Source organism: Phasianus colchicus, chromosome 4 (genome assembly GCF_987193195.1).
Source record: "Phasianus colchicus chromosome 4, bPhaCol1.hap1.1, whole genome shotgun sequence".
Classification (NCBI taxonomy): domain Eukaryota; kingdom Metazoa; phylum Chordata; class Aves; order Galliformes; family Phasianidae; genus Phasianus; species Phasianus colchicus.
Window position 1 is genome coordinate 4306504 of NC_143439.1, and position 25230 is coordinate 4331733.

Below are 25230 nucleotides of genomic sequence, written 5' to 3' on the forward strand. Positions count from 1 at the left end.
GATGCTTGCCACTCCTTGTGATTTACCTCCTAATTAGTCTCCTTCATTTTACTACAAGACACTGCTGTTTCATCATCTGCACTGGCAGACTGTAACTCCAAGGCAATGCCTTTAGCTTTACCCTTCAAACAGGATTTTAGTGAAAAAATTGTAGTTGTGTGAATTTGTGCAAGAACATACCTGTCTGCAGTGCAACAGAAGTTTAAGAGAAAAGGATCACACAAAATTCAGTCTTCATTGTTATCGTGGTAACACAAACAAGATGAAAATACTTTCTTTTTATGTACTGGAAAAGAGAAAATAGCCACTAATTGGTAGAAGACCTTCTAATGTAGCTTGCTCTTCCACTCATAATTTTGGGTAATAAATGCCGATGAAGCATCAGACAACCTTGTTTAAGTTATCCATTCAATGTTTTTATTTAAACACAACCTAGATGTCCAGCACTCCAGAAAGCATTCATGAGAAAAGAGTGGCTGAAGTGATAATATAACCAATTCAGAGAGTAAACACAGAAAGAATAGGACAGTAATGGAGGAAAGTTTGCAGTGAAAAAAAAAAAAGCAAAAACGAACAGCAAGATGAATAGGCTGAACCTTACTTGAGTTTCAGAAAGGAATCCAGTTTTGATGGCAGAATATACAGGAAGGTCTGGAGCATAACAATCAGAATATGTCAGGAAACTTGCCACATTTTTCTACTTTATCCTAAAAATCAATTTAGAGATGACTTCACTATGATATCCAAACACTTCATAATATTCTTGTCCGTGAGTCACTACAACCTAAGTCTCTGAGATTAATTTTATTTTATTTTCCTCTCTACCTTATTTAACCTATGAGGTTTCTCTTTCAGTAATCCAGTTTTCCTTTTTTTTTTTTCCACTCCTAGTTTTGTGCTTTGACTTCTCTACTTAAACTTTCCTTCCTGGTATGTGGCAGTCAAACACACTTCTTCCTCTAAGAGGACTTACCACTTTCACTTAAGCTTCAAGTTGACAAGCATGAAAACACAGGCTTAATTTTAGGTTTAAACTCCAGGGAGATTAAATGTACTTTCAGTGGTTCCTTTGGACTGGGACATCAGATTCACACTTACAACCCCAAGCTCTTTCAAGCTGTTTAGACAATAATTAATGTATTTATAAGAATAGTATGTATATATATGCATGTATATACACACTATATATATAGAGAAAGAGTTTATTCCATACTTCCAATTCCTTCTCACTAAACTCCTAAAAAGCACTGGTAGTTGACAATTTATTTTCAAGAACCAATTCAGCAGATGATTGAAGATGTGGACTGAACACGTGAGATAGAGATAGCTTTCTTCAGTTGCTTTTACTAAATGGAAAATATAACTAATATTAGTAATCATTCAGATGGAACATACAACTAAGCCCAATAGCTGCTCTTAGAACTTCATATTAAGTAATGCAATAATGACTTTTTTTCTTGAACTTTGTACATAGCTGTTTTTCAGGCCATTGAACATATGACCAAACTAAAAGCATTTGCATATAGAGCATAATCTCATATTTGTACATGACACCATGTGGCAAAAAAAAAAAACCAACATAATTTGAGTCACAAAAATCTCTTACTATAAATCTTAATCTTGTTATATTCACTAGATTTTTCTTCCAGAACAGATATATATATATTTACCCTTGTGTCTTGATGTTCCTGTTTTGCTTTTAAAACATCATATATGAATTGGTGGATTGGTTATTTGCCCCTTGTAGTTAATACACATAGACATGAGCAGCAAAATTAAAACCCTTTTGAATGTATACGTGGTTTACCCATTTTACAGGGTAAAATGAATGTAGGACTTAATCACAGAATATCCTGATTTTGAAGAGACCTACAAGAATCATCAAGTTCACCTCCTAGCTCCACACAGGTCCATAAAAAAGTCAGACCCCATCCCTGAGATGGTTGTCCAAATCATGTGTCCAATATAACATTAAGCATTGCTCAAGTTGCGCAGTGTACAACTGTGATAGAAATATTTTTCAAAAGATTTTACCTGTTAGAAAGAGAACTCTTGCATTTTCCCAGGCATATTATGTAGCAGCTAAAGGAAATCTGACTACAGTAAAAAAAAAAAAAAAAAAAAAAAAAAAAAAAAAGGATAAAAATCATAATTCTTATTAAAAAAAAACAGAACTCTGTATAAGCATTTTAAGAGCTTTGGGGAAAAAAAAAAAGTCTAGTTCCTCTAAACTTCTTCTCATGGTTTATCTTAGTGAAACATTTCCACACACAAAAGTATAAATGTAACTTCTATTCTAATACCAGTGGGCTGTTCAGTATCTTGAAGCAAGAAGAAAAAAATGCATTCAAGCTATGCCTGAAAATTCTCTCTTGCATGTGAATTTTCACTGTTGAAAGAGGAAAACAAGCCTAGTATATATAAAACAATCCCCAGATGTAAAAGTAAACTGTGCTATTGTCTTAGAAAAACTGAATACAATAGCACAAAATATTAGTGAAAAAAATCTATTCAAAATAATAAATACACATGAAAAAAATCTAAATGATAATCTCTATCTATAAATCTATTGCACATGTAAATATTCGCGTATGTAAATCTGTCTCATGCAATAAATGTTCATCGCATTGATAAATCACTAAACTGCAAAAATATAAGTCACGTTTATGGAATATATTCTATTACCTTTCAATCCTGGAAATAAAAATGAGAAGATCAAATATAATGCAGAACACTAGAAGATATTGCATGAAAGCATGAATATATAGGTAAGATTGTAAATTATATTAAATCCAAGGCACAGCTTCATCAATGCTCTTCAGAAGCATTGGGAACGACTAACATGCTCGAGGTAGCAAAACTTACAATGCCACATCTTTCTCTTTATTGGACATCACTCAATAGTCCCACAGAGAGACAGGATAGCATAATTCATTCAATTAGCAGATCTCTGGTGCAACTATACCAATATTCAACAGTTTTCAGATGTTTTACACTATGTAATATGTATTAATAGTAGAAAATAACAGATGGTATTGGATTGAATACAAGAAAGTAATTCATTGTGGCATTCAGGCATATTTATAAAACTATCAATAGAATCAACTCTGAAGTTGCAAAGAAATGAGAAAAATTTTGTAAATAAAAGGTTTCTATTACGGAACAATATCCAGTGTTTTATCCTTTGTGAAGCCAGAAGTTAGACTCACTGATCACTGTGGATACCTTCCAAAACTATAGGATAGTCTATGATTCTATGATTTTGATGTTTCTTATCCGTTACAGTTCTCAAAGACAGTAGTCTGAGAAATACATAGCAAATATTATTGCCTCTATGTTATGATGGGTTAAAACTTAAGACTTCTCTTCAGGTATTTTCTTGCTCATGATAAAAAGCAAACAAACAAATACAATTATTACATTAGCCTTGCTAAAATACTGAGGTTAGCACTGCAAGACATAAGACTTTCCAGGAAACTTTCTAAGAGCTTATATGAGAGAGGCCTGGAAAAGAATGTATTCACTAGTTGTTCTTAATGTTCATCTCCAAATTGAAATCTCATTAGAGAAGCTATTCTGTATCAATCCAAAGGACAATAATGCACAAGAAAAGTCATTCTGTATTTCTGTACTACTGTAGTTTAAAAATATATAAAAAAAAAAAAAACACAAGAAATCAAACAAAGGAATTTTAGTGCTTTGTTTTTCTCCATAGCTCCCAAAACATGCAAAATCTACAAAATTCTACATAGGTCTATGCAGAATCTGAGGCAAAGACTCAGATGTGAACGATCCGAATTGTTTGTTATGGTTTCTATACACATTCACAAGGTTTCTCATTTAGCTTTCCCACCCATCTTCACGTGTCAACAAAACATCCCACAAACACTCTTTAACCATGCATGCAAGTGCTTATCCAGTCAGGGTCATGAGTTGTTCCTAGCCATGCTCCTTTCCTTCAGTCGGGGTCATCATTATTCAGCCATCACCCAGCTTACTTGACTTTGCTTTTCTCTTCTTCTGGAGATGTCCTTGGTTCTCAGTGTTGCGTTCTCATGCTATCTTAGTCCACATCTTCTGAACTGAATAGTCTGACAGTCTTTCTTGTATTCCCACAGGTCTACATCTAATTTTTTTTTAGCCTTAAGAAAAAGATACATTTTCAAATGAGGTAAGTTAGAGATATTTCTGTACCAAACATACTCTCCTATTTAATAAACATATAATGGTAAATACTTTACTACTTATTTTCAAAATAAAATGCATCAATCCTGATTATCATATATTCTTTTCTACAACTTTATGCTTTAGTTCAACACATTGCTGATGATCCAGAGTTGACAAACATCTCAAAAGATTATACAGAAAATTCTCATTAGAGTGGGAGTTAGTGCAAATATTTCTAAAAATGGGATCTCCAAATATTTTTATCCCTTTCTAAGCAAGGAACAATAAGTAACTTAGGATTTTTGTTATTGCAGCAGTTTCAATCTTTGCACTCGGTAGCTCTAGGTCAATAAATGCAATATTAGATATTTGACATTTTTCTTCACTGTAGCAACAAGACATCCTGTATACATACTTGATCATTGGGGAAAAAAAAAAAAAAGCCCAGAAGGATGAACTTATTTTTCCTGTTTTCCCCACTTTGAAACTAAAATATTTCCATTAGCAATAAGAATACATTGTTGACAACTGTAAAGATAAATAAATGAATTATAAACTTGTAGTCAAGGCTGAAGGTGATTTAAAACACACATGATTCTATATATTAAAATATTTTTTCCCAATGTGAAGTGAAATAACAGCTTTGTGCCGTACTGCAAAATTGATCAAATGGACCAGTGTGGACTTTCAGTTTTCATTTTTTCAGTGAAGGTTTTCCAGCCTTTGCCTGACATGAGATAACTGCTCTACATAGGATTGCCTCAATTACAGTTCTATTAATTTTTTGATCCTAGTAATCCCAATTCAATTTTTAAGAACATTTGTAAGAGAAATAGATAGCACATTAAGAACACCACCGGAACACACTCTTGCATTGATACTCCAAGCATATATACTTCAGTATTTGGCACCAGTTTAGAGTAGATATAACACAAGGCAGTCAGAAACCCACATTAACTTCCCAGCAACATTCATAATTACACTTAGATAAGAACAGAAAACTGACTCATTTTGTATTAAGAAGAAAAACAAATTGACTTCATTTTTTTTTTAGGAAGAAAAATACAAGAGGATGAAGAAATGACCTCTGGCAGATATCAGTGAAAATGCATGCATCAACTGTGACCATTCTGACAAGGAACAGGAGCTGTAGGTATGACAGACTCTCTCCAGTTATGCATAATCAAGTGTCATCTGAAGGCTTTCTCTCACAGACTCTGTTTTTAGGAGAAAATAAGCACTCAGATGGGAAAGAAGTCCTTTTTCAAAATAAAAAATTATATTGTCAGGTGTATAAATTTTTTATTCTTTAAAAATCACAACTTCATTTATCCAAGAAGCATTCAGAGAACTGGATGGGAAAATCTGCATGATACAAAAATTACCAGAATTATAGACAATTTGTTAGAAATTGAATAGTCTCTTGAATAAATAAAAGGAAATCCTGAAACTCACCGAATCATAGGGGTTGGAAGGGTCCTTTGGAGATCACTGAATCCAACTCCCTGCTAAAGCAGGTTCCCTAGAGCATTACAGGAAAGCATGCAGGTTTTTAATATCTCCAGAGGAAGAGACTCTAGAGATACTCCAGGTAGTTGCTCTAGTGCTCTGTCACCCTCAAGGTAAACAAGTTTCTCATGTTCAGATGGAACTTCCTGTGTTCTAGTTTGTGCCCACAGCCCCTTGTTCTGTTTCCGGGCACCACCAAAAAGAACATGGCCTCATCCACTTGACATCTACCCTTTAGATATTTACAAGCTTTGATAAGATCCCTCTCAGCCTTTTGTTCTCCAGGCTGTACAGTCCCAGGTCCCTCAGCCGTTCCTCCTAAGGGAGATGTTCTGGGATGGCAATTACCTTTGCAAGCCCAGCTTTAGACTATCAAGAAGCTCCCCATCATTCTTGAACTGGAAAGCCAAGAACTGGACACAGTATTCCAGATGTAGCCTCATAAGTGTGGAGTATGTGAGGAGAATAACCTTTCCTCTTCTAATACACCCCAACTTCTGAGCAGACTGTGGACATATTCTAGCATGGTATTTTTACTTGAAAAAAATATACTTACATTATGTATAAAATACCTACATTTGTCATTATGAAGAATTAATTATGTCTCCAGCATAGCTGGCTATGGCAGCCCTCTGGACAAAGTAAGGAGGAAGATTTTCAGGCTTTTTCCTCATCCTCAGTTTTCTAAATTTAGTTCTATTTATTTTTCTCCCCTATAGAAGTCTGAAGTACTCTGAAAGGAACACACCAAGCATTCTGTTCTACAAAAATCACTAGTTCATTTCAATGAGAAATGACAAACATCCCTCAAACTCCCAGCTGTATTTCTTTATTTGTCATCAGCTGCTCAAACTTATAGTGATCTGCACAGACTTAACAATGCTGCCAGTCAGGTAATGCATGATCTTTTAGTACACAGAAAGTGACTCTCAAAGTTCATGCCAGAGGCACACACACAGTTATTGATTTGCATTCAGACCATTATTCCCTCTATTTATCTTATCAACAGAAAGGAGCCTGATAGCTATCCGTTAAGCAGGTACACAGGGAGAAGTTTCTGGCTATAGACTGCTTTTTATCTAGTTTTGAGCCATATAAAGAGACTGCAAATTCAAGATTAAGAAGTTTATAAATGAGGAGTCTGAAGTTTTTAATTTTTTAGCTGTAAGATTTGATCCAAAAATTAAGTGTTCTATACAATAGGTTGTGGATGCCCCGTCCCTGGAGGTGTTCAAGGCCAGATTGGATGGGGCCCTGGGCATCCTGGTCTAGCATTAAATGGGGAGGTTGATGGCCCTGCATGCAGGCCATCATGATCCTTGAGGTCCCTTCCAACCCTGGCCATTCTGTGATTCTCTGATAGCTTTAGAATAAAAAATCTAGGCTTTCAGCTTACTGTGAATGTTTAAAAACAAAACCAAACCAAAACCAACTGTGAATCCAGGCTAGAACTGGCAACCAGGGATAGAGACAGATTTTGCTGCCATAACTTACAAACGTCCTTTTTCATTATTATTCTTGTAAGTACACTTTAGACTTACTGGATGTCAATGTCATTTACATTTCGAAATTATTCTTGATCCCAAACCTGAATTGACAAACCTTAAAGACAGAAATATTTCAGTTTAGGATGGTCAATAGTACAAACCTGCTATTACAAAGGAAATTAACATTAATTGCAATACAGAATTACATGTTACATTGCACATTCTTTTCTCAAATCTCCTCTTAAACTCCCTCACAATAATTCATTTACTTAAGGTCTACAGTAAATGTTATGAATGTCAGACCCTCAAAGGTCATTGCAGCCTGGAAAAACAAGTGCATTTCTCTAGTGGATGAGTAAACATTAATAAAGATTAGGGAGCAACAGTGAAGCAATCAAGGAAAGCAATGCAAAGCAGTCCCAGCAGAGTCAGATGCTGTCTTCTACACCCTTATCTGCATTAGCTATTGATTAATTGTTTATCTTGATTTCCTTCCTTCACAAACTTCTTTTATGAAACATATGAAATTACACAGGATATGAAGCAGACTATTAAAGGAAAGTTTTGTCAATTTATTCTGTCTGATTAGCTAAAAACCTTCATTGCAATATACAATTGAATTCATTATGCCTCTGCTAGAGTTTAACTCAAACATGAAACGCATGGAATAAACTGTTGATCTTGAAATTAGACTGCTTTGCTTTTTTTCAACAGCTCAACTCTTCTTTCCCGATCAGTGCAAGTAAGAATAGCTTTAGCTAAAGATTTTATTTTTAAAATATTTTTTTTTAATTGACAGAAACATTTTCCAAGTAAAATCAACCCCAAACCCAAACAAAATAATGGAACAATACACATATTTTTATGAAATGCTTGTAGTTGTAGAATTTTTACACCAAATAAGTTCTTAACTTTTTTTTTTTTTTTAACTTAATTTTTTTAATTATTATTCTAATAATTGATGTTCTAACAAGTTGGTAAATTCATTTACTCAGAAAATGCAGTTACAAAGACTAGACAGTTCATTGTTTTTTCTTAAAAGAGAAAAATATACTTTAATTAACACATTAATCCTTTAATTTATCTGTTCATTTTTATGTCTAATTCTACATAAAAATGATCTCAGTTTTATTTTGGTCTGAGCTCTGACTCTTTCATGTCTTTGAATTTTCCAGGCTCTGAGTATTCTAGAATATTGCATATTCACCAGTATTTTGGACAGAAAATGAAGTCATCTCTCACCTCACCTCTAAAAATATCCTCATTGCAATTGGTAAAATATTATGTAAAAATCACACTAATCTAAATTTTGCATCTGTAAAGTTTATAAATAGCAAAGGAAGGGAGACATGATCTCATTTTTATGAATTAAAAGTTTTCCTGCACCTCTAGGTACAACACATCTTACAACTTACCTTCATTTTTGGCAATACCATACCACAATGACTACCACTGTTATGCATTCATGTAACAAAAAAATTAAGAATGCTTGAATTAATACTTAAGAATCCTGATTTTATTTTTCCTAGTATGAGGCTACATTTTGTCTTTAGGAGACAAATGTTAATGACATGTTTAAGTTGTTGCTGAGCCGTGCTGTACAGAGCCAAGGATATTACAAGTATGCAGCTTCTTGAACTGCCCTGCCAGCAAGGGGGCTGGGGGTTGGCACAAGTTCTTGGGATAGGACAGAAGCAGGAAGGCTGACCTACATTGGCCAAAGAAATATTTTGTGTTGTACAACATCATGAAAAAATATTTTTGAAAACTGTGGAGAATTTACTAGAGAATTTACTACTGCTGCTCAGGGACTGATTGTGCATCAGCAGTTGGTGAGCAATTGCATTGCATGTTACTTGTTTTGTAAATACATATTACTACAATTACTATTATTATTTTCCTTTTCTGTTTTAGTAAATAGTTTTTATCTCAACCTATGAGTTCTAATGCTCTTTTTTCCCCCCCAGTTCTCTCCCCTGTCCCCCAGCAGAAGCTGTGGGAGGAGTGAGTGAAAGGCTGCGTGGCACTAAGCTTCTTGCTGAGTTAAGTTACAATAATTATTCACAGCCAAGTCAGACTGCAGAAGATAGAAAATTTTGATTACACACTATAAAAATCTAAATTCTATCTGCCATGCTACCCTAGTAATTCATATCTTTGAGGCAGCAGCAATCTATAGAAAGCAGAAAAACTAATCAGGAGTCTTGTAGTTTTGGAGAAAAGTGCCCATTGTTTCTCAGAAATTATCTTTGCCAGTTCAGGGATTCCAGTGCAATTTTTCTGTGGAGAAATATATTTTATGATGTAATATTTTCTGTACAATTGTAGCTACACAACTAATCAAATCAATGAGCTACTTCTTAAGAATCACTTCATTACTGTACCACCAAGCCAAAATTAAATAAATTTCATTGTTCATTTTAAATATCTTCTTTGATAAGTTGATTATCTCTAATAATGTAAAACACTTTCATATTTGGAATGCACGTCAGTTTAGCCTGATGAGATACTGGTTGTAAAACAAAACCACACCTTTTCCCCAGTTCTCCCATTGTGAAATGTGAAAGCACCAGGAGAGAAATAAAATATTGCCAACTGGAATTCAGACAAAATGAAAGGAGAAGTAATTCTAGCCAATTGTTTAGAAACTAACCATAAAAATTACGTACATATATGTTTTATGTGCTTTACTGATGCTTGATAGATGAGCGAAATTTGATGAGAATCACAAGTGATACCTGACAAGCATGTTCAAATAGTACTGCTCTTAATTGAGTCTAAAGAGAAAAGTTCTGGACACACAGTCTACCTGTGATTAACTTCTGAAACTAGACTAAATAAAAAAATCAGGATAATTTGGAAGTATCAGAATTACAATCACAACCACATTTCTTTTACCAAGTACTTCAATGAAAGAAGTCCTGCATTTCAGTCAATAAACACGTACTTTGGATCCGTTTAAATACGAGGTTAACTGTGACATTCTACAACTAATTTATGAACTGAACAGTTTTAGGCAAGCCTCAAACAATGCAATCAAAAAGAAATCCAGTAATTCTGTTTCGAATAAACTTGTTTTCCCTGAAATACTTGATTTCTCAAGAGTCATTAAAACTTTCTCTTGCAGTTAACTTTACATAAGACCTTATTGCATTCATACCTACGAATAATATCAGCATACTGTATTAGTATACTAACATTCATGCACACTCACCAATTCCAATTTGGAAATTTTATATTAAACAGGTCACTTTCATTCTCATGAGAGAAGGTACTTCCAAGCTATTGGGATTAACTGTTGTTCTCCACGTAATAGTAACTTAATTTTTTTTTTTTTTTTGAGCTCCTTTGCATAAACAAGTGGCTGCAAGAATGAAAGTCTCCAACTAAGAAAATGGCAAATTAAGAGCCCCCTCAAAGAAACTTTGGCTGTGATTTTGAGGAAAGACACCAGAAAGAGGACAGCTTGAGTAGCATAAAACTACAGCTAAATTAGAGGCTGGTGAAGGCTGATGCTTTGAAACACACATTGCACTTTTCCAGCCAAACTCAATTCATATGAATGTGTCTTTAACTGCTTAGATTAGGACAAGCTACATATTTCACATCATCAACTTCAAAGAGGACAAAGGCCTCCTGTTGTGTTTGTATTTATTTTCCTGTTTGTTACTGTTGTTTAAGTACACATTTATTTTTAAGAAATTATATAGGGAGTTAACACATGATAAAACACAGGAAAAAAAAAATTAGTAACAAAAATGAGCACTGGAACTTTCAGCCCAGAGAAGCAGTAAAGACTCCTTCGAGATCTCACCAAACTGCCTGGACACAGTAGAACCTGCTGGGGTAAGGGATTGGACAAGATGACTGCTGCAGTCTCTAGAGGGCCTTGCCAGCCTCAGCTATTCTGGGAAAGTTTTAGAACTAACAAATATCTAGTTCAAGTAGATGAATGATATTTGTAGTTCTTCCTTCATTCTAGACCCAACCAAATATTTCTGATTTCATTCAGATTTTGCAATTTGTGTTTTAGATTTCATCATGTGATTCTAGAAAGATTTGGGGTCAAGATTTAAGTGTCGTGAGATAGCACATTCTCTTACATGTTGTCTGCTGTTAAGATTCTGCTATGAGAGTTTCATTATTTTAAAATAAATGAAATTCTTCAAGGTATTTTACAATAAAGAGTCGGACTTTATTGTTGCCCACTTCATTCAGTCATAGGCATCTTAGGATAGAAGATGGAATTTGAATTGATTATCCAGAAGGCAACCTTCTTGCAATCCTCTGACTACCAGGACTGGAAAAAAAACATTTAGGAACACGTATGGAGAGTAGATGGCAATATATCTATTGGCATTATAATTCACAAATAATGTGACTCACAAGAGGTTAATTCACAAATATTTGTCATACTACACAAACATACATCTAACCTACCTCTCACGTTACCTTTAGAGACTGCATTAATTTGATGTTTGTCAGTTCGCTTTGTTATCACACTGTCACATAACAACAGGAAAAACATTTAAAAAGAAATTTCAGTCAGTCAAGTGTAGCTATTTTAAACTACCTTTATTTTTTTCTTCAAGTCCAAATTGTATCTATAGCCAATCACCTCCAAATCTGAAGATGCTTCAAGATGCTTCTCATACATGAATTGTCACCTACAAGAAGATTTTCTCCTAACAGCACCCCATAGCATAAAATTGCCTGAAACTTTTTTCTCTTTAGTCTTCCTTCATCCTTATACATGACAGCATCTGTTTCAGAGCAAATAAACTACATTCTTTTCCCTGTCATGATTTTCTTTTATTACTTGTCTTTGTTAACTCCCTTTTAGGGGCTGATGGCAGGAGAGGAACAAAACAGCACCAGGTCAGACTGGACCTTAGGAAATATTTCTGTACCACGAGGGTGATCAAACATTTGAAGATGCTTCCTAAAAAGCAGTTGATGCCTCATGCCTGTCAGTGTTGAAGAGGCCCTGAAGCACTCAGGATTTGGGCAAGGTGATCTTTGTAGGTCCTTTCCAATTGAACTATACTGATCTATTGTAATATACATCATGTTTCTCTTTAGTTAATACCAACTATATGTCTCGCAGGTGTATTCTTTTTCACCTTCTTCAGAAAGATTATGGTACCATCAACTTTAAGAATTAAATCATTCAGGCATGCAAGGCTGTTTTTACAGTTGCTCAAACCAGAACTTTTAGCTTCAGCACACTGACAGGACTAAACATCCTTCTAGCTCCTCTATTTCATTAAACTTCATTTAATAATATCAAAATAAAAGTGTTTGTTTTTTATCATTGAAAAAAAAAAAAAAAAACCACATCTGCTAAGACCTGCCTATTTTTCAGCATTCTTCAGAGTTTAGAATGTAACTCAGTTATGTAATTGTTCAGCACAGAAAGAAGGAAAATTGATTCTGACATGTTCTTGATGATACCAAGCCAAGTATTCAGAGACAGGCCAACAGTCACATACAAAAAGAAGAATTGTGCTCATCCAACCAGTGAAGGGACTCTTTAGCTATACAACAACTCATTTGCAAGAAGCAGCCCAGGTCAAAGAGACTTCCTCTCTTCAGCAGGTGGGACTTATATGAACCCAGGATGATCCAGCCCTTCTGGTCACACAAAGATCACAGGTGCAAATTATTTGCCTGTACTCCATAGGCCCAGCCACAGCCCTTCACCAGGTGCTCAATCACCAGTCCAAGTCCTGACCTAACAGCTCCCCTATATATTGAAGGCTTTTTTCCTCTCTTGTCATGCTGAAATATTTGTTCCACAGTTAATCATGCAATTTGATGTAAGGGTTTTTAAAAAGATTTCTGAAATGATTTTGAAAATCTGAAGTGTCTAATTACAGTTCCTTGTTACTCAGAACAGCAGAGCTGCTGAGAATGTAAGTTTCACAGTTTCAAATACCCATGCATTTCCAATGCTTGCTTTTATACTAAGGAGAAAAATCAGTCTTTTTTTGAGCTAGCTATAAAATCATTTGCTTACCTTTGTGAGTGTTCAGGAACCTCACTGAGAATGCTGGGAAATGTACCTTGAGCCATTTTTAGCACTTGTACAGGAGAAGAAATAGGAATTGCATGAGCAGTCATTGCTCCTTTTATAATGGCTCGGTGCTTAAAAGTGTAACATTATATTTCTTTTTATATAGCTTTTCAAAGCAAAAATAGGATATAGCATTAGAAAAAATTGTGTTCCGCGTGATCCTCAGAAACCATGAAAACAATAATGCTCTTCTCCCCCAAACACCCTCTCAATCTTCCTGTATGTAGGTTTTCTTTTTTTTGGTTTTGTTCTGTTTTTACCCTGCTGTAGGCTTGGTTATTTTCTACATCACTGGCACACCAAACCTTAAGCAAAACAATAAAAAACCCCTAATCAATGTTTTTCTGCTTTTCCAAAAGTTATCACATTTTCACAGTGCCTGTTTACACTGCAAAAACCACATCTATGCGTGTACTTAAGAATATATCTTTTCAGTATTACTTATAAGCATGAATTCATTACAGGTCTTCCATCACCACATGTAAGGATAAAATTTGTGTTTCTGTTTACTCATGGAGCAGAGCTGATTTAGACCTGCAGGGAAACACCAGTATCCTGAAGAACTCATAAGTCACTGAAAAGAGCAAAGGTCAGTGGTGTACAAAGTCAAATATATGAACTCACTGTTCCCCCTCCTCTCTTACTCTTCCACAGCTGCTGCAAATCTGAAACAGCATAGCTATGAACAAGAGAAAGAGCAAGGAAGCAAGCTAAATGAGAGCAGGTTTTCTGATGGGCTAAGAAACCATGCCATGTGGAAAACCCATGTGTAGTGGAAATGCTAAGTCACAGCCTGAACCAGTGGTTGAACACCTGGTGGGAATGCAGGGCCAGCCCAGGGGACCTCAGCTGCATGCAATGGAGTGGAGCCAGGATCCACCCCTTCCCAGACTTGATTTAAGGGTTGGTAGTGGAGGTGAGGGCATCTCTTGTTGGAGATCCCTGCCTACCTGTAGCCTTCTAAAGGTAAGCAGCTCTTTTCCTTCATTTCTGTATCTATGGTTGCTGCTCTTGGGCTTGTTCTCATTTGCTGTAGCCAAAGGCTTTGCTACCCTGATATTATTGTGGTACTTTCCATCCTCTTATAGCATTACACCAGGGTCTACAGATGCATGTCAGTTAAAAAGTGAAAAGAGAGATCAAGACAGGGACAGACAGCAGGTTCTCAATCAAATCTTTCCCCATGCAGCTCCTGTAGACTAGGCTTGGAGTAGTAGCTTTACCCTGTGGCTCCTACACTGCATTTGAAGTTCTTTTCACTGTTTTGGGTGATAGGCATGGAAGAAGTTCCTTAGCATATTACAGCATGCTTTCAAGATACAAATTTAATTTAAACTGAGGCATTTCCTACAAATAGCATTTGTTTCTACACTCCATTTAAAATTCTCATGCAACACTAGTGAAGATAATCAACACAAACTATATTCAGAGTCTTCTTTTAGACCATGGTGATGTAGAGTTATGGTAAGTATGGATTTCTAAAGCTACCTGAGAAAGCAAAATAAACTGTACTACACTGCTGGATGATTTATGAACCCAATATATATATATATGAAGTGACGTGAAACATAAAATTGCTGACAGGCCTGGCTCCTCTGACCTATCTTCTGTAGAGCCCTGACCCCAACATGGCTGGAGAGGGTGAGTAGCAAGGGAAAAATGCTCAGATGGAAAAATCCTGCCATTCCATAGTTGGAAGGAATAAAGTTTTAGGGGAAAAAAGAATTCTCTACAGTATAAAGCCACTATTTTTTTCCCTAACCTTTCGTTGCTTTAACAGAAAGTGATCAGTAATATTTTAGTATAGAGAGTATGTAATACATTTTGTATAGATACACATGACTTGTATGTGAAAAAAGGTTGTTACCTGTAAAGGTGTTTTCTCCATGGGCAGCAGCAATCATGACAAACTGGAGTAGGCTGACACTGCATCCAGAAAGTGTGTGCAGAAGGAAGCTAGATAAACAGGGATGTCTCTCAGTGAATTCTGCTTTTTTGATAAAAGGACAACTTGTGTGAATGCCGAGTTCAGCTTGCTTACCTTGTTGCAAAGATGTACTGTATGAAGTAGACAGAAATATGGCACTCATCTCAAAACTGAATTTGAAGATGTGAAGTCACTGTGAAACCTAGAACAGATTTTAAGAAGCTACAAATGCTTTGCTCACTTCCCACCTGGTGAAACCCAGAAACACTTTTACTACAAACCTACAGAATCTATGGCTCACTTAAGGTTTATGACTTTGACACTAATTCCTATAAATTTGCATTAAAAACAAAAAAGAAATGCTGACGTGTCCCTTTGCTATCTGGGCAGAGAACTAACCTGGAAAATTGTGAGCTTGCTTCTTGGGAAACATGCTTAAAGGAAACTTCTCATAATCAACATCATATAAGTATCCACCACCTTACAGATTCACTGAAGCCTGAACCTAGGAGAAGACAAACAAAAACAACAAAAAAAAAATAAGATAAGTATCTTGTCAACTTAAACAAAACAGATAAAGTCCATCACAAGCAGATCTTTTTAAACATTTCAGAAGCCTTTGATGCACTAAAATGGCAAGATATGAGGATACAGACATGAGCTCTACTCACTACATTTTTGTCTTTTCTGTGAGCGAGATGAAGACTAGAATTATGCATCATCTGTTCCTGGTCTTAGTCATAAAAAACTGAAGTGCTTTACTTCTATTATGATGAGAATATAAATGTACATATACATTATACGTATTAGACAGTAGAAAAAAATGACCTGCTAAGAATATATTATAGAATGCAAGGATGGATTTTCTGATTGTTTTTCTTAGGTTGTTTTCCCCCCCGTATAATAGACGCAGAAAGTGTAATCATTCAACGTAGTAAGATTAGGTTAATCCTGTCCTTTCCTACCCTTACTTCCTGTGCATATAAAAACGTTCACTGAGCACCTGAAATTCCTTCAGTTTTTTCAGAACTCAAAGAAAAAATACAGCTAGGACTTGCTGTAAAAATTTCCTGTCTTCTAGCAAATGGGAGGAATGGCTGGAAAGTTTTTGACTGACTGAAAGTGAAAAGAAAATGATTCTAGACCATTGGCTGCAGTGGTTGCTTACCTTCAGGAGAAGGTTCACCTATAATGACTGAAGTTTACATTACGAGTGTCATTAGACCAGTAAGTAGTTCATCATGCTCAGCTTCAAGCTGCTGTTGTGAAATATTTCTTTGCACCAGACACTGCATATATACATGACATATGCACTGCAGCTATCCCTTCCCATCCGTATACATTTTCAATTACTTGAAAAGTAATTGAAATTTACTTATGTCTACTTGAGCTTGTGTTTACTATTTAGACAATTATTACAACCAATTTTGATAGTTTCTTACTCAAGAAGATACTTGAGTCTGTGTATTTTTCTGACAGTTTTTGGTTTGGTGAGTATATGCCTTGACAAAAGTGCTATGTTGCTGTTGCAAAGAACACTTCCCCTCTGTCCCCCCCAGGTTAATATATTAGCACATATTTTGGTGTAAGAAACTAAGTATCCTGGAATTCTTAATCATTATTTTTAAGAAAACTTCTTTAATAAACCAGTAATTACTTGAATTACATTTGTTGCATAAGCACAGTCCGTAAAAATTAACAGCCATTGCATTTGACTGAACTGATCCTCATTTTTATGCCTGGAATGAGAATGTGTACTCTCACATCACAGGCAGAAAAACACGGATACATGGAAATTTTATCTCAATACCAGGTAATATTTGGGTGTAGCTTTAATACTTGTCCCACAAGCTATTTCTGTTTCTACTCTGTTTCCTCGGTTGCATACATTTTTTTCCAATGAAAGCTATTACATTATCCTCAGTGGTGACTTTCCCACACATCTATCCTTCATCCTTCACACTTGATTCTCCTTCCTCAGAAGGAGAAACATCACTTGTTTCATGAAAAACATCACTTGTTCTTGTCTAAAGCTAGATTTAAAAAATTACTATTTCGTTCTCCTGGAAGATCTGTTCTATCACTCATATTTTAAAACATATTATTAATATATGTAAAAAGAAATAAATATTGGTTGTACTAATAAAGAACACAATGCTTGAAAAAGCAAACTGCTTGATTTAAAAACTGTCAAAACTGTTAATGGACAATTGCTTAAGAATTACATGTTTACTAGTAGCATAGCTAGTTACAGTGAGCAGATTTGTTCTCTTTTAGGAATGAGGCACTACAGATTATCCTGTGGTTGGGATTCTTTTTCCTGGTTTTACTTAGAAAAGACGTATTTATCTAACAGGCCTGATTTTCCTATTGCCATTTCACAAGATCTGCCATAATTATATAATTTAAGCAGTTTGAGAAATTCCAGCCAACCAAGGCATACTGATCACCTAACTCCAGCACATATCACAATGTTGTATCAGAATGTTTTGTATCATTACAGTTTAGGTCAGTTACGAATTTTCATTACAGTGAAATAAACTCCAAGCTGTGAGTTTGATGCATGTTAGACAGTAAAAGTGTAACAGCAGTTCAGCAAGGGACATTAAAAACATTAATGAACAAACATAACGGTCTGAAAATGAAACTTTTAAAAATGCAGAACAGTTCTCCATAATAGTAAAACTAGGAAGCCAGAACAGTTTAAAATAAAAGTTTTCCCAAAAGGCAGGGAATGCAACTGGAAGTGGAAATTCTTCTATTAGATAGTTAATTTGGAGCATAAGTAACACTAAAGAGATGCTAACAAGAGCATGTAGTTAACAGAAGACAAAGCTATGAATAAATCTCAAAATAAACGTTCAATTCTATTCTACGGATTATGAATTAAACAACTGTAGCTGAATATAAGAGAGCTGCTAAGTTGTTCCGGAGCTTCTCATAGCAGAAACAATTTTGCAAGCTGAATTACAGCTTCAGCCAAAAAAAAAAAAAAAGCCACAGTGGTTTTGTTGCTTTTGTCCCCAGCACTCCCTTCAATATCGGCCTGCAAGTTTCTTTGATGTCCAGACACAGAAGAATTAAATGTGACTGTCATTCTGTCCGTGGTCTGAGGCCATATTATGACAGTAGTACTCCCAAGTACTAAACCAGATGGTAGGCAATGGATGCCAGGCTGATAATTTTAGCACTGTATGTTATATACTACCATTTGACAGATTCTTGCATTAAGGAATAACAGAAACAATTTCCGAAAGTGTTTAAGAAGTATGAAAGCTTTATCACTGAAATGTTGAGTGGCAGCAGGTCAAGAGGCCATCTTTAGAGAAGATTTGTTTGCATCACTTTTCCCAGGTAATAACAGAGAAGTAGACTTTTTTTAGAAGATTTAATAATTGCTGCCCTTTTTCCCTTGAGGATTCATATTGTGCATGGTGTTTCAGGTTGAATATTTAAGAAACTCATGACTTAATACTAAAAATGAAGTCCATTATTCCTGCAGAATAGCTTAATATAAAAAGAATTATTCATTTATGAAGAAGAGTAATTTTTTTTTTTACCCTCAAAATTTAAGCCAAAAGCATTTGATGTGCTTCTTGGTGCTTCCTTTACTGTTCACCTTACTATTTTTCTTCCTTATTAAGCTTCGTAACTTCATCTTCTTTTTGGAATTTGACTTCTAGAAATCTCAGAATCTCACAAAAATTGAATTAGCAGAAGTCTGAGATTAATGATGGCTAAGCAGCTACATGAGCAAATAACTCTGTGATTAACTTGGTTGTTAACTAGACAAGCTTTCAAAAAAGGTACATTTGAAAAGACATCTGATGATTGCTACCATAGGAGGGTGAAGAGAGAGAAACTGCTTCTTCCTACCAATTGGTACTCCGTGCCATTTTTAAACTGGCATTACAGTTTCTGCTAGGAATAATGCCAGCCTAACAGATGGCCGTAAGTGCTGCTATTCAGAGGAAACCAGAGTGTGCATGAGCTTTGAGGATTTGGGTAATGTTCTTATCCAGGGGATGTCTGAACTGAAATTGCAGCCAGATTTTCTTCACAGTTGTAAGAGTGTAAAGGTATACAAATGAGAAGCTGAATTTCTTTTTTACAGTCCTGACATCAGACTACCAAAAGATCCAGTTTTAGATTCTGTCTGATCGGAATCTGCATAGATTGCTTCTCAAGGTTGATTATTTTAGGTTGTCAGCCTAATGAGACTGGCTACACACTTGTCTTGTGAGGCCCTACAATGACTCTCTGGCTTGGAGTATTCACAGGCTGAAAACTCCTCAGGAACCCACACAATTTATGCAGTGTCGTATCATTTTTTCCACCCTAGATCATAATCCAGTTAGGAAAATGGAAGGAAAGCAGATGGATTGACAATAACTCAATTTTCATCCAATAAGCAATCTGGATACAGATCGCTTAAGTTTCACTTTGAATAAAAAATATCACTTCCAAAGATAGGGGCGTTTCTTTATCTACTCTGACCAATCACAGAATAAGATGAGATCTACTGCACTCTACCTTAATACATGTCATAAAAGTAAGATTAGATTTGGATTTCTTGATTTCTTTTACTTTTAAACATCTACAGTAATAACAGTCTTAAAACATATTTTGATAACATTAAACATGTGCTCTGTCTCATTTGAGTTTATACTTTACTAGTAGAGCTTTGTTAAACAGCCTTTTGTGCAACCTCAAAAATTTTAAAAGTCAGTTCTCTAGCTACATTTTTATCTGTTTTCTGCTGGTTTGATGAACTTATTTTCCCTGAGATAACAGTGAGCCCTGAGAGAGAATTGTTGGTGTTACCTAAACATTTTATCTTTGTGCCTAGCAGTCCCTACAGAACACATATGGGTCTTGTTATCTACTGTGCAATCTAAAAAAAAAAATCTTTTTCCTACAATATAGTTTTTTTAAACTAGATTACCTAGAAATATGTATATAGAGAAGATCAAAATTGTTATATTAGAGACAATATATAGTGCATATACATGACATGTCATAATCTCAAGAATCATTCATCACTCTCTGGAAATCAGTCATTTTTCATATGAAATAGTTCTTTCATGTACCTTATTTTAGATTAGTATTCAGTCTAATACATTAACAATACCTTTCACATATAAGGAAGAAGGAAACTAATCAAACTACTCCTATGTAGCAGATTTATACATAATCTTATTTCATAGAATCACAAGATTTGAAACAACCTGCAAGATCATCTAGTTCAACCGTCCTCCCATCACCATTGCTACCATGAGCACTAAACCGTATTTCATAGTTCCTCATCCAGACACCTCTTGAACACTGCCAGGGATGGTGACTCCCCCACCTCCCTGTGCAGCCATTCCAGTGCCTGACCACTCTCTGAGAGAAAAAGTTCTTCCTTATGTCTAACCTAAACCTCCTCTGGTACAGCTTGCAGCCATTTCCTCGGGTCCTGTTCATTGCCTGGGAGAAGAGGCCAAAGCCCTCCTCATCACAACCTCCCTTCAGGAAGTTGTAGAGTGCAATGAGGTCTCCTCTGAGCCTCCTCTTCTCCAGACTGAACAATCCCAGCTCCCTCAGCCGCTCCTCATAGGACTTGTGCTCCAGACCCCTCATCAGTTTCATTGCCCTTCTCTGGACACGTTCCAGGGCCTCAATGTCTTTTTTTGTAGTGAGGGGCCCAAAACTGAACACAGTACTCAAGGTGTGGCCTCACCAGTGCTGAGTACAGGGGGATGATCACCTTCCTGCTCCTGCTGGCCACACTATTTCTAACTTAAGCCAGGATGCTGTTGGCCTTCTTGGCCACCTGGGCACACTGTTGGCTCATGTTCAGCTGAGCATCAACCAACACCCCCAGGTCCCTTTCCTCTTCACAGTCTTCCAGCCACTCATCCCCAAGCCTATAGTACTGCATGGGGTTGTTGTGGCCAACGTACAGGACCCAGCACTTGGCCTTGTTGAACCTCATCCCATTCCCCTCAGCCCAGCGATCCAGCTTATCTAGATCCCTACCCCCAGGCAGATCAACACCACCTCCCAGCTTGGTGTCATCTGCAAACTTACTGAGGGTACACTGAATCCCTTCATCTAGGTCATCAATAAAGATATTAAACAAGATGGGCCCCAGTACTGACCCCTGGGAGACACCATTGTAACAGATTGTCAGCTGGACTTAACTCCATTAACCACTACTTATTGGGCACGGCCCTCAGCCAGTTCCTTACCCAAAGAAGGGTATACCTGTCTAAGCCACGAGCAGCCAGTTTCCCCAGGAAAAAACTGTGAGAGATCATGTCAAAGGCTTTGCTGAAGTCAAAGGAAACTACATCAACAGCCTTTCCCCTGCCCACCAGTCTGGTCACCCTCGTGTAGATGGGAGTCACATTGGCAAGCTTCCAATCCTCTGGGACCTCTTCAGATAACCAGGAGCACTGGTAGATGGCTGAGTGCAGCTTGGAAATCACCCCTGCCAGCTCCCTCAGCACCCTAGGATGAAGCCCATCTGGTCCCATGGACTTGTGACAGTCCAGATGGAGGAGAATTTCTTTCTATCATGAGAAGTATGCAACTATTCCCATACAGACTTTAAAAATCTTGTGATATTATGAAGGTAACATAATATTTTCTTCTGATCACAATAACCAAACAGAAAAAAAAGAAAAAAAAAAAGCAGGAAAAAAGAGAAATCAACATATGCAAGCAAATTTAATTAATCTAGAAAAACCAGAAGTAGAGGTTAGATCAGATTATCTGGATTCCTCCAAGCAATGTTACAGAAGAAAAATAATTTGAAAGAATTTTGAAAGAAAATCATAGCCTGTATGTGGATCTAGGATATCGTAATGCATCTTTCTACTGTCTCCAGTCTGAACCTTGTTGAATGCTATAACTCTTAGAATCATAGAATCTAAGCTCTTGCAGTCCAGCCATCCACCTATCACCAATATTTCCCACTAAACCATGTCTCTTAGTACAACATCTAAATGCTTCTTTAACACCTCCAGAAACAATGACTCAACCAGCTATCTGGACAGCCCATTCCAGTGCCAGACCACTGTTTTGAAGAGCAAGTTTTTCCTAACATCCAACCAGAATCTCTGGTGCAACCCGAGGCCATTCTTATACTAGAAGCTATTGCTCCTGGTGCTATTGTTGCCTGAAGTTCTCATTTAACTGTGCATTAAGCTATTTCAAGGAAAATGACTTCAAATGATCTATTTATTTATTTTTGACTGTAACGATCTGCTTAAGCAGAGTATTTGATCAAAATAAGAAATTCTGTTTGTAACTAGCATTCTACTCATTCCAAATTGTCTCATACCTCAAAATTTGTATGAGGTGTAATCAGTAGACAAACTACTTTACCTAGACTACTGTTCTGCATATGTTGATACAGCTATTTATACCTTGTACTTACTACTTGCTCATCTATGTATAGATAATCAGCTTGGACTGATGACTTTGTGTTATTTCTTATGTCTTCACAAGTTTTTGTTTGTTTTCAAAACATACAGATGAAGTTCTACAGGTTACATTATTTCTGGAAATTTTTACCACCATCAAGATATAGAATATTAATTATAATATTTGATGCTAGAATATGAACGATTTGCATTTCCTCTCTCTCCAGAACTGAGTCACAATAATTGAACTCCTTACTTTCAGCATCAGAGTTTCAAAGTAAAACTAAGTCAATTCAGCATGACTGATTTACTGTTTTTGCTCTTGCTGCTTTCAAAGGTGCTAACTGCTACAGTGAGGGAAAGCACCGCAGCAAACAGGTTGATGAGAAAGGTCTTTTGCCACTAAAAAGATACGACACCTTTGAGAAAACACTTGCCTGCAACTCTGACAGAGATGTGTTGATTTTTCTTATAACAGGAAAAAATTGAAACTAAGCATACCAGAAATTTTAAGCCTAAGTTTTAACTAGTGTTCAGGAAAAAAAAACAGAAATTTATATAAAAACTTATATAAGAGCACAGTTTTGTCTGTGGAGCATTCAAAAAATAAACACAGAAGAACATTGTGTTTTACTCTGCTTTCTGATGATAAATCTCAGGTAGCATCTACAATGAAGGAAGAAAATTAATTAGAAATTAACCTTAACATATTGCTTCACAGAAATTAATGGATTTTTTTCACCAAATTATCAAAACAATGTCTCCTTATTATAAGAGACTACGTTTAAATCAAGATTTTAAGAACACAGTTATTAATGTGAAATTATTAATGCAAATACCACATTTTTTAGCAGGTAGTGCCTGCAGCCATACAATTGATATTCAATTTACATATTTTCATTCATTTTGTATTTTATTAACCATAATTTCCAATTTTCTATCAAACGTATCATAGCATACATTTAAAATACAAAAGGAATCTTTTTCTTTCCTAATTCACTAGTGATACACAATGGAAATAGTCCAATAAGTACATATGCTGCTTTCAGATGAAACCTCTGGAATGTAAAGCCAATTACTGGCTAATGCTGTTATATTTTATTCACATCATTATATTACTATTATTTGGAAGTACAGAATATATCAGCACACAGTAACTGCTGTGCTTGTCTTACCATAACATTCCTAAGAAAGTAGAAGCACTGCCTTAGCCAAGGATATTAACATAATTAACTCTGCAGTGAAGAGGATAGTGTGGTCCTTCATTTCAATTTGCAGCAAAGTTTTCATCTTCCCCCCCCCCCCCCCCCTTGAAATCTTAGAAGGAATTACAGGCTTCTAGAGGTTTGGGTTTTTTTTTCTGTATCAGTTCTGTATTGAAAGAGAAGCAGTCTTCTTTATGTCTGGTTTTAATTTAGCATCAAACAATGATAGTTTCATCAGGAGAACTGATCCACAGTATGTTCAACCTATAACACGCTCATTTTCTCTTCTAGAGAAGGAGGCAAAACAAAATTGAACTCTCACCCGTGCCATGTGACCACGCTATTTAGTCAAGTTGAAAATAATGTTGTTTCATATCAAAACCAGGTCTTCTGTTTCTCCAACTCTATGCTTTATTCACTACCTAGAAGAGAAGCAGGTAGTTTTTCTTTCGGTTAATACTGTCCAGTGCCAAACACCCCCTTGCAGTAATCACAGATTGCAGCCAATAAATTAAGGTTACTATTTCTGATATATTAATTCACGTAACCACGTAATACTTTTTAATCTGCTTTTCATTTTATGATTTCAGTCATACCTCTAAAAAGTATAAAGTGTCATACAAGATACATTCCATGAATGCAGAGCTTGCTTTGTTGGTACGTTTTTCCTTATGTTAACAGTTCTCTAAACACAAAACAAAGGAAAAACAGAAACAATATTTTAAAACTAGTTGAAGATGTCACAACCATTTTAAATGTATTAGTCATTCATGAGCTACATGGTGATCATATCGCATTACTGCCTACACATGAACTATAGCATATAAGCATAAAGACAGAAAAGATTTTCTAAGAGTAGACAGAAGAGCCTACATAGCCATGTTATCTCGTTAAAAGATATTTAGAACAAAAGTGAACACACTATGGAAATCACAGATTCCAAGTGCTGTTTCAGACTTCCATTACTTTTTTTACTGCATGTATAATCAATGAATATACAGATGTTATAATTATGAAATACAAGAGAGTTTGGCTAAGCAGATTATTATACCAAGGAAAGAATAGATAGAGTGCTTACCCTTATCCTGGACTCACCGTAAAACTCCAAAGGAAAGATTTCCAGAAAGAGACCATTCCCTACTGGTAGTCAGCTCTTAAATGGGTCTAGGAGAGGTGCAGCCAGGCTCCACTCCTTCCAGCAGCACAGGTGAATTGCTTTCACTTGTGCTCTCAGGGCTGACTCATTGCTCAACTCAGGTGATCAGTCAGAGGTTCAGGCTGTGATTCAGCAGTTCCCATACAACTGCATCAACAACACTTGCCTGTTTATTCAAACTTTGGTGAGTATAAGTAATTTACCCTTATTTTGACGTGTGTGGAACAATGAATATTTATTCAAATTGGTCTGAAGCACAGCCTGCATTGCAGGCTCAATTCTATGTTGGTG

At 36.0% G+C, this 25230-nt stretch overlaps 1 long non-coding RNA gene across 2 annotated transcripts; it reads right to left on the minus strand.

The window, feature by feature from the left end:
* Positions 1-2568: 2568 nt before the first annotated feature.
* Positions 2569-24920, minus strand: LOC116243148 (uncharacterized). 2 transcript variants are annotated; one of them, XR_004169893.2, is made up of 6 exons: positions 24879-24920; positions 24106-24205; positions 15566-15671; positions 15281-15368; positions 15107-15195; positions 2569-4142 (listed from the first exon to the last, which is right to left on the minus strand). It is a non-coding gene; the product is annotated as an uncharacterized LOC116243148 (long non-coding RNA). The 2 variants fall into 2 exon arrangements; XR_016466287.1 differs by lacking the exon at positions 24879-24920 and adding an exon at positions 24380-24463.
* Positions 24921-25230: the final 310 nt, after the last annotated feature.